The 14,726-nt window shown below is 43.7% G+C and overlaps 1 long non-coding RNA gene across 1 annotated transcript in view; it reads left to right on the plus strand.

The window, feature by feature from the left end:
* The first annotated feature begins 1,312 nt into the window (after positions 1–1,312).
* The window catches only part of LOC131492630 (uncharacterized), a 159,650-nt gene continuing 146,236 nt past the window's right edge, over positions 1,313–14,726 (plus strand). The window contains exons 1-2 of the long non-coding RNA XR_009252200.1: positions 1,313–1,543; positions 2,802–2,913. This is a non-coding gene — a long non-coding RNA (uncharacterized LOC131492630). The remainder of the gene's footprint in view (positions 1,544–2,801; positions 2,914–14,726) is intronic.

A 14,726-nucleotide genomic window follows, 5' to 3' on the forward strand; every position in this document is an offset into this window, starting at 1 on the left:
TCTGCCTCTCCCATGTTCATGTTCTGTCTCTGTTTCTCAATAATAAACATACATTAAAAAAGAATTAAAAAAAAAAAACAGTAAACAAAGACGGGGTACCTGGCTGGCTCAATTTAAAAAGTGAGTGACTCTTGATCTCAGGGTTGTGAGTTTGAGCCCCAGGTTGCGTATAGAGATTATTAAAGACAATAAGAAGTTATAACTCAGGCCACCTGGGTGGCTCAGTCGGTTAAGCGTCCAACTCTTGATTCTCAGGCCATGATCTCGTGGTTCCTGAGTTCAAGCACCACGTCAGGCTCAAACAGAGACTTCCTGGGGTTCTGTCTTTCTTTCCCTCTGCCCCTGGCCTGCTCTTTTTGTCTCTCTCAAAATAAATAAATAAACATTTGAAAAAAAAGAACTTACAACTCATTGGAAAATAATGGAAATTCCTAGGTCTATAAATAAATAGCTCCATAGATAATGAGAAAAATAGGGAGGGGCACCTGGGTGGTTCAGTCAGTTAAGTGTCAGACTTCAGCTCAGGTCATGATCTTGAGGTCTGTGAGTTCAAGCCCTGTGTCAGGCTCTGTGCTGATAGCTAGGAGCCTGGAGCCTGCTTTAGATTCTGTGTCTCCCTCTCTCTCTGCTCCTCCCCTGCTCACACTCTATCTCCCAAAAATGAACAAACATTAAAAAAAATTAAAACAAGAAAAACAGGGGGAAGACAAGCTTTTATTTTTTTGTAAAACATTAACCAATTTGTTGAAGGTGTAGTGGTTAAAAATTGCCATTTTCCTTTACAGTGTAGATTCTCTTAGGCACGAATCATCAATGGATATTAAATCTACAGAGAAAAAGATTGATGAGAAGCAGGACATATACTATGGTCACCACATTTCCCCCTGCAGAGACTAATGAGTAGTTGCAAAGGGGGAAATTAATAACTATACAGTGGAGAAACAGGACCACACTGTAACTAGGTGACAGAAATGAATACCACCATCCAGGAGGTGATGAACCTCGTACCCTCCAACTGTGGTAACCGGGAAATTGTCACCTATGATTTGTCCTGCAGGGATACATCAACTGAATCTTATCATGAGAAAACATCAGAAACACCCCAAGGGAAGGAAATATAAAATGACTGGTCTGTGTTCTTCCAAAATGCCAATGTCATAAAAATTTTAAAAAGAAGGGGGCTAGGGAAGAAGAAATACAGCGGAGCAACCCCATCTGATTAAAGGAAACAAAAGGTCAGGACAACTAAACGTCACATACAAGCCTCAGCTGGAGCGTAGGGCGAGGCTCCTGTAGGGCGTGATCTCCCGTGGTCTGCAGTTCCGCTTCCGCCCTGTCAGTTACCTTGGACCCTCGGACCGGAAGCAGATGATCCTCCCCGGCCCGCAGGTCAGAGGCTGTGCGAGCCTGAGCTACTGCTGCACCCCGCGCCTGCGCAGTCACACTTTCGGCACCCAGAAGCGCATTTTCTCCTCTCCTGCCGCAGTCGCGAGAAGGGTGAGCGGGCACCTTCCCATACGCTCATTACGTTCTGTCGTTCCAGGTAGTCTGTCTTATCATGGGCTGTTGCTGTTACTCTTGTAGGGTGCCTCATTTATAAATCGAACTTCATCCTGGGTGCGTATGCCCAGGAGAGAACCGGGTATGCGGGGGTGGGCGCCGTTCCAGGTTTCAGGCCTTCCCTGGGGTCTTGGAACGTGGCCCCCCCCCCCCCCCATATAAGAGGGGGTTACTGTGCATTATTGGAAAAACTGACAAAACTGGGAAATGTATGAACGGTTCAATTTTAAAAGTTATTGCATTCATGCTAAATTTTGGAGTTAATAGCTGGGCTCTCATTACAAAAGAGAAAATCATTTTCTTAGAGAATACACACTGAAGTATTAGGAAATGAAGAAACATACAACGTATTATCATGAATCAAAAAAAATCATATGCATGCATTATATAGCTCTATATACTACAGAGATACAACTATTTCTATATAATTTAAATAGATATATAACATGTAACATGCATAATGGCCTGTATAGGATATAAATTAGAAGATAGAATACATATATTTTACACTATATGTAATGTATATATAATGTGCATGTATGGTGAGAAAGAATACATATAGCAAAAATATTAAAAATGTTAAAGATTGGGGCGCCTGGGTGGCGCAGTCGGTTAAGCGTCCGACTTCAGCCAGGTCACGATCTCGCGGTCCGTGAGTTCGAGCCCCGCGTCGGGCTCTGGGCTGATGGCTCGGAGCCTGGAGCCTGTTTCCGATTCTGTGTCTCCCTCTCTCTCTGCCCCTCCCCCGTTCATGCTCTGTCTTTCTCTGTCCCCAAAATAAATAAAAACCGTTGAAAAAAAAAATTAAAAAAAAATGTTAAAGATTTGTGAATCTGAGTAAAATGCATTTGGGAATCCTCTACATTCTTCTCTGGGTCTGAAATTATGTCGCAAAAATTGTTTTTAAAATGTGATACAGTTTTGGCAGCTACACTCATACGTAATACATAAGAAAATATGTATGCCTGCGTGTGTATATATTTTTCGATGGGATGTTTCTGCTGGAATCATGGTCTGGAGAAGTATTTCTCCTCTCGTTGGTAAGGTAATCTGAGGTCTTTCTGGCTTCTGGTAGATGCCCATTAACTATTTGAGTGCATAAATGAGTTAGTGTCCAGCTGGTCTCCCTTACCTGTTCTTTCCTCGTTGCTGCAGAGGTTCCTGGTCACCCTGACAGGTGTTCTCTCGTGGACATTTTGCAGCGTTCGAGCCTGAGAAAGCATTTTGAACTCTGTTCTCAGGTGCCGTTACTCATTCCGTGCCTACGACCTGTGCCATCCACGTGTGGAAAGAGTACTGATTGCTCATTTTCGTCTACGTTCAGAAAGGGGCGAGTGCTAAAGTTTCCTCCAGGTTGGTAGTCACCCTCTCCAGGGGCATCTCTTCTAACAGCTTTGAAAACTGTCGATCTTTGAGAGTCCTGTGTCTTTGGTTTGTCCCTGAGAAGGATGGGATGGGATTGGCCAGAGAGGAAGGAGGATGTGCGGGAACCTACCAGTAACAAATCATCAGTGGAGGGAGTGAGGCCTAGATATGGCAGAGCAAAGTAGAAATTCTGGCAAAACAGATTCAGGTACAACAGGAGGGAGTCACCACTCAGGCTTGGCCAGCTTGCGTCGCAGCGAGGGCTGGGGACGGAGGAAGCCAGTGGCTTGTCCCGGTGGTGGGGTCCTGGTGGAGCCACACATCGGGAGACTCCAGACTCCGTGTTAAGGGCCAGCAGGTGGGTTGGCAGGTGCGTCCACAGGTGAGCCGGGGCTGGGCTGTCTAGTAATGCGGGCTCTCCCGGATGTAATCTGTGACAGGCACTGTCCAGGAGCGTGGGTTTAATCTACTGAATTACAAGCTCTCTTAAGCCTTGAAATCTGTGTTTTTAATGAGTAACCCAGATGACTCTTATCAGGCAAGTAATAAAACTCAGCTGAAAACAGAGGTGCCAGAATGCTTTAAAACGGGTTTAAGGGTGCTGTGAGCAAATTGGAAAGAGAGTAGATGTTTTTTTTTTTTTAAATCCTGTTTCGATTTTGACTAAAATTGTAAACAGAGAGCCATGTAGTTTCACTGTCTCTTCTCTACGTTTCCAAAGTTCACAGAGTTCATCTGAAAATACGGAAACCGTGAAAACATCTGGCCCCAAGGTTTTTGGATAAGAGACCCAAATAACTATGGTCCCAGAACTCTGCCAAGAAGAAGGGCTAGCGTTTATTGAACTGAACCATGGTCCTGGGCGTTGTAGGAAGAGCCTCCAGGACAATCCCCGGGGCGTGTTTGACAGTATAAACATTCCTCATTTTACAGATAAAGGAAAGTGAAGCTGCAGGAATTTAACCTAAACGTTACAGTTCACACTTCTTGTTAAATGACAGAGGAGGGATTCAGTCCTAGGCTGTCTGACTCCATAGTACACATGTTCCCTATGCCATTATTCACAACAAAAAAGAACACAAAAAACCAGGGACAAAATATAAACATTTCACCCTTCTGCATACCCAGTGATTTGGAGAGCGACAGTAAATATGGCTCGCTTTTCGTACCACGCTTGACAGAGTGGACTGAACCAGAGGGCTCCTTGTCCTGCCCTCCCTGTAAGTGACAGAGAACCAGAGTCTTCTGTGTCTGCAGGGCACTTTTCAAGCGTCCACAGCAGCACAGAAGAGGAGAACTGGCCTAGAAATAGCAGGTCCTGGGGCGCCTGGGTGGCTGTCATTGAGCCTCCGACTTTGGTTCGGCTCATGATCCCACGGTTTGTGAGTTCAAGCCCCACATTGGGCTTGCTGCTGTCAGTGCAGAGCCTGCTTCAAATTCTCTCTCTCTGCCTGCCCGTCCCCTACGCATGCTTGCTCTGTCTTTCAAAAATAAATAAGTAAATAGATAAAAATAAACCTGGAAAAAAAAAGAAAAGAAAGGAAATAGCAGGTCCTGGTCTGTGGCCCTCCAGAGTAGGAATCACGTCTGAGACTAATGGTGTAGGTAGCTCGGTGCCTGGGGTAGCTTGTGAACCTCCGGAGGAGGGTTTGAGAGCAGACCATCCTTGGAAAATTGAGCGTGGATAACTGAACAGTCAGCCCCATAGTTTACCAATGTGATTTCCCGTTTGGGAAGTCCCTGTGGACTGGCTGGGAACGTATTCCGAGAAAAGCATCCGTTACACCACCTGAACGCTCACCTCACCCATACGTTCTCACTTGGGTGTTTGTGCGCCTGTGCCCGCGTGCACACGCACACAGAAGGGGTCACAGTTAAAAAAAAAAAAATACACCTTCCTTTTTCTGAGAAAGAACAAGGATTACCCTCTTCCTGCCATTAGGATCTAAATCAGTAGTCTTCAGAGTAGAGTGTGGGAAGAAAATACTAGAACTTAACGTTTATATTTCTTCTCTCATTGTTTTAAAATTTTGGTGTTTTATACAGTGCATCATGTCATTTCTTCTTCTAAATAAATATACACGTATTCAAAAGGGTCAGAAATGAAGCCAGGAGTCCACTGAGCCAAAGAAATGAATGTTTTCTCATTTAGAAAACAGTTGGAAGGACTGCGGTAGATAGAGGGTGTCTGGCCTTCCGTCTCCGGGGGTTTCGGACCCAAGGTTCACACCAAGGCTCGGCTTCCGGTTGTGTACGTTGGGCTCCACACACCTCTAGGGGGCGCCCTTTCTGTCATGGTCGTTATAGATTTGCACGGTTGTCCTGTGTACCGGCAGATGGCAGTGAAGCGTCTGGAGGAAAGGGCGGCTCTTCTTTGAGGGAGCCTGCACCCCTGGCTCCCGCACACGCACACGGTACCCTCCTCCTGCACCCGTGCGCCTACCCAGAGACTGTGAGCGTGGGGCCACGAAACCATGTACTCCGCTCCCTCGGTCCTGAGAGGTCTTCCGCATTCCAGAGAAACGATGTTAGACTTCGATTACCGTGTTGCTGAAACGAGGCTCACCAGATTGACACCATTTCCTGAATTTACCGATCTATTGATAGTCATGAATACTACTATCGAAAAAACACTGCCCTCTGTAACGTGTTTTTTATAAACCTACGCTTGCTCCTAGTGAGCCCCTGCAAACCATCAGCTTAAATAGCTGCGTCAGATTTTTTTTTTTTTCCTGAGAATTATGTAAATCCATTATTGTGCAGTTTCTGGAACATACCGCTTCTTAAAAATGTGACCTCTACCCTGGTCTTCTACACTTCTCCAAGTTTGCCTTGTTTCTGAAATCTCCCAGCATCTTCATGTGATCCATCTGAATCCATAAAATGAAGCTCACTTTCTGGGGCTTTATGCTTTCTTCGCATCTCAGCTTTCAATTTCCTCCTCCTCCTTTTCACTTGAACAACTCACCTTTGGAATGGAGAAGAGAGAAAAAAATGAAAATAAGGAAGTTATGTCTTTTCTGCCATCATATGACATACCTTAATGCAATCTCTGCCAGCAAATGGGAGCACTTCTTTGGCTGGTGTTTTAGTTACACCCTCTGTAAGATAGGTTTCCTCAGCTGGTTAACTGACATCTTTTAGACACAGAGCCTGACATTTTTAAGCTTGTCTGATACATCTTTCAGATCATGGACATCTCTGTTGTAGTTTTTTTAAATTGACAAATAATTGGCATACACTATTGTATTCGTTGCAGGTATATAATATAGTGACTCCATATTTATATATGTTATGAGATGGTTACCACAACGAGTCTAGTTACCATCTGTCACCATACAACGTTGTTAACAATATTACTGATTATATTCCCTGTGCTGTATGTTACATCCCCGTGTCTTATTGATTTGATAGCTGGAAGATTATACCTCTTAATCCCCTTCACCTGCTTCCCCTGGCCCCCTACCCCCTTCCTGTCTGGTAACCCATCAGTTTGTTTTTTGTATTTGAGTCTGATTTTGCTTTGTTCTGTGTGTTCATATGTCTTGGTTTTTAGATTCTACATGTAAATAATATGGTGTCTGTCTTTGATGTATTTTGTGTAACCTGATACCTCCTAGGTCCACCCATGTTGTCACAGATAATAAGATCTCATTCTTTTTTGTAGCTAAGCAATATTCTATTACATATATCATATATGCCACGTCTTCTTTCTTCCTTCATGTAGTGATGGACAGTTAATTTCCTGCTGTATCTTAGCTATCGTAAAGCAGTGAACATAGGGGCATATATGTCTTTTCGAATTAGTGTCTTTGTTTTCTTCGCATAAATACCTAGAAGTAGAATTGTGGGACCGTATGGCAGTGCTGTTTTTAACTTTCTGTGGACCCTTCATATTGTTTTCCATAGTGGCTGTACCAGTGTGCATTCCCACTAACAGTGTGTGAGAGTTCCCTTTTCTCTGAGTTGTGGACATTTCTAGGGAGTAAATACTGTATTTTCTCTCCACTCTAATTTCTTAGAAGATGGCCATTATTATGAGATGCAAAATAGTATACATCTGGTCAATATAAAGCTCAGTGTTTCACAATCCTATGGAATTTTACTTTGAAGAAAGAAATGTAAACATTTAAATAACTAACAATGGAGTTCCCACTAAATGAGCAAGTATACTTAGTCACAGTATCACATTCAGCAAGACACATTTACCGTGTACCCACAGAGATTTATTTGGAAAGGTAAGGATACGAAGATTTCATTATGAACATGCCCAGAGGAAGAGTCTTTAGTTTGTGCATTTGGTTTGCTTTTTAATTTATGTTCTCATCCAAGGAAATTCTGTGCAGAGAAAATACCTGTAATCAAGTCCGAGCTCTGCCATGTACCAGCCATGCGAACTTGAGTAAATTACTTGTCTACTCAGAGCCTCAGTTTTCTCATCTATAATTTGGGAAACATAACATCTCTCTCAAAAAGTAGATGTGAGGATTAAATCCTGTAACTCACAAAGGGACCGCCTGCATTTCTTGAAACCCACTGCGTGAATGGAGAATTTACACACGTGTGTGTTTTGGCGTGTAGGTCCCTTTCTCTGTGCCACCTCGGTAGGGGACTGTGTTCTGTCCCACTGAACATCCCTCCTTTCTCTGGCTCTAAGAAATTTCAAGGAAATCCTGTGCTCAGCCTTCCAATCATCTTTCTCCTGAGACTGAAGTTTGTTTCAGTTTTGTTTTAGAAAGAGCAGAGATCGCGAGGACGGATGGAGCACAATCCCAGATCTCATGTTTCCTGAACTATGAAAATATTCTAGGACTGTGCTTGCTGTTTTCTCAGGCATAGCGCCTTGCTTCATTTAAGGGGCAAAATATTAGAATTAATCCCAGCTAAACAGGAACTCCTTAATAAGCTCCCATTAGGGGGTGCCATGTGGCTCACAGGACTATTATTAAGCATTTATATAGCACTTTGTATTGACAAAGTAGTTTATAATTACTTTTATAAGTAATTTATAATTCACAGAGACTCTCTGAGCTAAATTGGTATTGTTAGGCGATACAGAGGTAGTTACCTAAGTCATAGAATTTGCCTAAGGCTTCAAAGAGGAACCTCAGAGCCCTCTCCCTTCCAGAAGCAAATACGGGCCCACCCTCTTTCTCCTAAGGAAAAACAAAAAAAGAGGTAAAACGGAATAGCAGTGCCTTACTTATCAGTCACATTACAGGGTCACTTTAATTTGTGTGCATGTCTTTAGAGTGACTATCTACTGTTCGAACTCTGCTTTTTGGACTAGATGCTTAAAGCCTTTGTCTGGCTCCTTGGCCCGCATCAGAAACATCTTTCACAAGAACCTAAGTGAAATAAGGAAGTTTCTTTCCAAAAACAAACCTTTTCATCATGCATCCCAACCCTTACCACTCTACAATTAGTAGTGCATTCCCTGTAGGCAGTAGTTTAAGGGGTGCGGTAAGAAGCGAGGTTCTTCCTGTGGAAGTCTGGAAGCCCTCACACTGGGCTACAAGTGGGACGCCCCTCCCCCCCCTCACAAATGAGTCCTTCTTCCCTGCGTCAAGAAGTCTAATGCATAAAAGGGCATTTTCTTTCTTTGCAAGTCAACTCAGTTACCCGTGAAGAGGTTCCCTCCTGTGAACTAGCTCCATGCCCTTCCTCGTGCTTATCCACACTGGGTCCCAGCACCTGACTGCTGTGTGCCCGGGGCTGGTCAGAACCCAGCATGCAACCTGCTTTCAAATGGTTTAGCAAAAAATAAGTAAATACATTTCAGAAAATAAAAACACATTTGCATAATGTGCATGGTGATGTTTTGTATGTATTTGCATTCTATATTTACTGATATATTTGTGCAGACAGATGGTCTGGTTAAAAAAACTATATATTTAGATATTCATACGTTTGTTATATATAATATACACATATATCTAAGGTAATAACGTATATTATACATAAAAATATATATACTCTATAATATATGTATCGATTTACATATGACAAACATTTTAGTACATATATTTTATACTAATATTGATGTGGAAACTTCTATGTAGATAATGTATAAATGTTATACCTATGATATCTCTAACGCATATGTTTACACATTATATATAAATATATAACAAGCATTTTTTCCTGAACCATATATGGTTTATGTAAATATGCTAGTTTTAGATTAAAAGGATAAATTTATTTTCTGTTGTTGAAACCACTTGAGAGCAAATTTCAGGCATCATGACACTCGAGATACTTACCTTTTCACATGGCACGTGTCCCTGAGGAACAAGGGCATTTTGTCTATCTCTGTGTTATGATGAGCATACCTGAAAAACATAACAATGATTCCTGATGTGATCTAACACCCAGCGTGTACTAAAATCTCCCCAGTTGTGGCAAGAATCTCTCCGACAGCTGTTTTGACTCTGGAGTCAGATTGGGTTCAGCTCCTACATTTGATTTCAAGCTTATTTGACCACCAAACCCTCTCGTCTTCCGACGAGCATTCCTTGCAGGGACTGCTTGTTGGAACACACCCAGAGAGTCACGAATGCAGAGCACAGTAAACGTCCTTGAAGAACACAGATCCGGCACAGGACAGGCACAGAGCGTGGCTGGAATAACAAGTTAGGGAAGGAGCCGTGAGTTGGGAGAGCTGAAGCCAGACCAGCCGAGGAGGCTTGGGCAAGGCATTCAGTGCTTATCGGGCAGTTGCAGCGGCCGGAGCTAAAAATAAGTGCAACAAGACGAAATGGCGGCCCCAGGCACACGTGTTTCTTTCTGTACAAGTTATTTCTCTGGATTTGTGTGTGTGCGAACCACAGATACCTATCCGGACAATCCCGTCAACCCAAAGAGATGTCCACAGGCACGCACACACCCACGCACGCACTCACGTGGGGAGGGAGAGAGAGAAGGAGAGAAAGAATGGAAGGAAGGGTGGAGGGAAGATACTGCCATTAATGGATTGGTCATCTCAGGAGAAAATCTGCAAAATATGGAAAGGGAGAAAGAAGAAAAAACAGCGGGTAGATGAATTGTTGACTTGTGATGAATATTCTGTCTCGAGGATAACTTAAGGTGAAAGTTCATTCTTGGAGACTTTGGAACTCAGGGCAGGGAAAGCCAGGAAAAGGGAAGAGGAAGCGAATATGACAGCAATTCCAGGAGATAAGTGGCCTACGTAGGAATGAGAGCTTTGCCATTGCGTGTTGTTCTTTACTCGAAATACTCTTGCTATTCAAGATCTGGGCCTTGCTTGGGCATAATCTGTCACTCTTGCCAAATATGTGTGGTATTTTGGGGATGTGGACAAATCTCCACAGGAACTTGGCTGAGAGCTGCAGGTCTATTTTTACCTCCAAAGGCAAACAACAGGGCATTAACTTGTTCTGCCACTTAGCACTTAACATGTGAACCACAGCGCACCAGTCTGGTGTGGTCCTTTACGAACAGAAGTTAGACTGACGCCATCTGTTTCACAGGCTTTGGTCTTTCTAAGGTTTACAGAGAAGGAGATCATAGGTTGTAAGGCTGAATAAACCCTCCGAGATACAACTCCTTTGTTTAATAAATGAGGAAGACTTGATTCAGAGGAAAGAGCACAGGATGGAAAGCCCGGGAATTAATTAGCTATGGAGTTGTGGGCAAATCACATCACCTAGTCTGCAGATTGATGCCGTTGACTGTGTGAAGTTCCAAGTGTCATCTTGAAGTCCTCTTCCAAGACCCAACAACGTATGATTTTGTTTGTATGAAATGGGACAATTTAAGTAGTTTTTGTTATTATTCTTCATATGGAATTGTGGAGTTTGGAATTTTTTCTTTCTTTTTTCTTTGGTAAAGGGTGTCAGGCCACCTTGGAGGTGGCTATGCTAAATCAAGGGGAAAGGTCCGATAATCCACCCTCTGTCATGTCCGATTTGATGAGCCATTGGTACAGGTAATATGGAAAACAGGATATTGCATGTGTAATTCAATACGGCTGCTCTCCGTGCTCATTTTCTTCAAAAATTGAAGGATGCGGGATGGGGGTTGATGGTAGCAACAGATAAATCACCTTCAAGCAAGGATTGATTCCTCACATGTTGATAGAGAGTAGGAATGGTCTAAAAGTACCTGCATGTATCGGAGATATTCCCTTGACAATTGTCTGGGCCGCTGCTATTGAAATCACTGAGTTCATGAAAGCAAGGAAAGGAAAGAGAGAGAGGAAGGGAGGACACATGTTCTTTTACTTACTACATAGAATTTGGGGAGGAGTGTGATAACCAGTCCATCCTTAGAGATAAAGTTGCAGTTCCCAGTGGGTAAAGGGACTTGCTTATTTTTCCATGACTGGTTTAAAATGAAGGTTCAGGTCCCAAACTGGTCCTGCCTACCTGTGTGCATGATTCACTTTCCAGGAGCACCTGCTCGGCAGTTGGCACGAGTCATTTCCCAACTCTTGGCTTGCTCTGGTCAACCGGGCCCGAGACCTGCCACTAGGCACTTTCAGCTCTGAAACCCTGCACATAGTTCCCAGTGTCTGGAACCTGTCCCACCCGACGAAACCTACTTCCTGTGAGGAGTCTTCTCCTGATGACCCGGCCCTCAAGGGCTCTCTTCCTTTTCTACACTCCGATGGTACTTTCCGGTGTGCCTGCGTTCGACACTAGTATTTAGTTGTTTCGGTTGTTCGTCCCTCCCCTCCTCTCCCCTCCCTTCCTTCCTTCCTTCCTTCCTTCCTTCCTTCCTTCCTTCCTCCCTCCCTCCCTCCCTCCCTCCCTCCCTTCCTTCCTTCCTTCCTCTTTCTTTTTTTCTTTCTGTCTCTCTGTCTCTTTCTTTCTTTCTTTTGTATCTTCTTGGTTTTCTTCTCAGTGGTAGGCTTCTTACCTACCCGAGCACAACTGCCTCTTGAGAGGGGACGCATTCGTGTTTATAAGAGGTATCACATGTCATAGTTTCATCACCAGACCTGCTGCAGACCCATCCCTCGCCATGATCATCTGAGATTACAGGGACTTGTGCTCTGGTTTATACAGGTTTGGGGTGGGGTAGGTGGGTCTGCTGCTTCCATTGCGCCATCCTCCTGTACTCTCTGGAAAGTGACCCACATTTTCAAAGAGGAAGAAGGGCGCACCGTTTCTGCACTCCTGGCTAACGCTGACTTCACCGAGAACCTAGCTGAAAATTGGAAGGCCTTTTTCTTCCTTCTGTCTTTTGAAGACGTACACACCAAATGGGTGAAGACACAGGTCATGCATATTCACCTATTCTAGTCAATGATTTAAATATAAACAGTGAACAAAGAAGTAAAAATGAGGGGAAGCATTGATTAGTCAACCTTGTACATCCTGTTCAGAGATCAAAGGGGCCAGTGGGCAGGGATCAAAGTGCTGGGAAATACAGAATGTAGCACCCTTGTGAAGCGACGTTTCTCACGATATGGTATGACTTAATCAGAACCACTCTGTTCAACAGCTGCAGAGAAGGGAAAAAACAACCCTGAAAATTATGACTTAGGCAAAGCCTATGCTCCGTGTGCCTTTCATGACAGAGAGTCTGTGTGACTTGTGTCAGCTCTCAGTGCAGAGGTGTTTTTGGAGAAGGCTAACTTGGGTTGCAGGTAGGTTCCTTTTAGAAATGGGCACAAAAGTACATTGTTGTAGCAGCCATACAACCACACCTAGCCTGACTCAGGTCTGTGGAACTCCAGCGTTAAGTGTGTGGGGCTTGTTCACACCACAGGAACCTGTTACTCAGCTACTCATCTGTGAAAGGCACACACACACACACTCAGAAAACCCCTCAGAGCAATAGATGTTCAACTCAGAAAGTTACATCTGGATAGTGCTTTACGGTTTGCAGAATATTTTCACACACACCTTTTCTCTTGTTCCTCAAAACCTTAAGCGAAGCTAAGTGATTTGCCATCAGACCACAGAGCCGGTAATTAAGCAGAATCGGGACTTTCATCCTGGTCTGCTGAGTGCAGTGACGCTCCTACATATGTCGGGTCATAAAATACATTTCAGAGAGAATTCGTAGGGTTTTGAACACAAACAGTAAGGAGCTCGGAAAAGAGCCATAAATGAATGAAGGAGGTAGAATGATTGGATCTGAGCAAGGTATAGTGACAGGACTGTATTGCAAACCACTTGGTATCTAAGGTCATAAGTTTTAGGCTCTTGGCTGACCGGTCACCACTTTCTATTAATGCACTCGGTTCTCCAGATGCGTTAGGTTTAAGCTTCTGTTACGTGAGATTGCATTCCGGACATGTGTTCCTGAAGGGCACACAAGTCAGCAATTTCATGTACAGATTATCAGTTAGAGTGAGCTCTTCCTGCAAGTGGCTTATCTCATTCATTATTCTACCTTTCTTTTAGTTTTATTCTTAATTTCAGGTTTGGATAACATCTTGCCGTTACTCCCGTGGTCCATGGCTTCTGTGACTCTGTTGTGAAAGCCGTGAGAATTTTCTTAAATTTATCTTTGTTTTTGGGGCGCCTGGGTGGCGCAGTCGGTTAAGCGTCCGACTTCAGCCAGGTCACGATCTCGCGGTCCGTGAGTTCGAGCCCCGCGTCAGGCTCTGGGCTGATGGCTCGGAGCCTGGAGCCTGTTTCCGATTCTGTGTCTCCCTCTCTCTCTGCCCCTCCCCCGTTCATGCTCTGTCTCTCTCTGTCCCAAAAATAAATAATAAAAAATGTTAACAAAAAAAAAAAAAAAAAAAAAAATTTATCTTTGTTTTTGCTTTTATTTTCTTTGTGAACTTACTATTTAAGATTCTGTTATCCTTCTCTTTCTTTCTCTTACGGATAATTTTATCTTTGTGTTATAAAGAGTCCACCTGACTCTTTATAGGTCAGGTAGAGACCTATAAAGAGAAAAAAATTCTACCTGAGTTGCCTTTCATTTTAGAATCTCAAGGCAGAGAATTCTGTTTATTTTTAACCAAAGGTTTTATTTACGTATTTTTAATCCAAAGGTACTGAACAGTCAACACTCCCCACTTCTGCCCTATTCCTGGGCTACTGTGGCCACTCAGTCTCATTCAGCTTTAACACAAACTCTGACTTGTGCAGCAGTGTTTTGTATCCTTATTCTTGTACTTTTCTCACGAATGAAGTGCAGACAAAAAGAACGTGTCTGAGACCCTGGTTTTAGCTGACTGCCTTGAGTCGGATTCCTCCGTGGCTGCTGGATCTTTCCTCCATGCCGGTTTTGGTGTTCTATAGAAATACAGATTCGTTTCCTTCATGTGGTCCGATTGTATCACTCCCGTTCCCATTTTTAGACGATGACCTCCAGTATGCTTCCACTTCCCTGATCTTAAATTTCTACATGGTGTGTATTAATTTTCTTAGGGATCCAAGAGCCTGGAGACATTTCCTGAGGACGTGCTATTATGACTGTGGTGACAATGACGGTGGTGGGCTCGGGGTCCTGGTGTGCATCAGTATAAGCACTGGCCCCTCTGCAGTGGCTCCTACAGTGATGAAATTACCAGAGATACAGTGGATGAGATGGGAGATTCTCTGCTCCAGCATGAAGGTGAAGGGCATACGGATAGCACATGCCTCGCTCCCCCTTTGTTCCCTGCCCTGGAAGAATGCTCACCAGCTGCCTCGGCTGGAAACTATTAATCCAGGAAGTCTGACTGTCCCCAGAAATTCCCTGTGGACCCCTATGGCTTTTCTGTGGCTGTGTTTCTCCCTCTCCTTTTTAAAATTCTTCATTTCAATTATCCTCTATTTTTGCACTTTATTTTCATTTGGATGATTTAGTATATCTCAAGATCATATCTCGTATGG

Source organism: Neofelis nebulosa, chromosome 13, assembly GCF_028018385.1.
Source record: "Neofelis nebulosa isolate mNeoNeb1 chromosome 13, mNeoNeb1.pri, whole genome shotgun sequence".
In the NCBI taxonomy this organism is placed as follows: domain Eukaryota; kingdom Metazoa; phylum Chordata; class Mammalia; order Carnivora; family Felidae; genus Neofelis; species Neofelis nebulosa.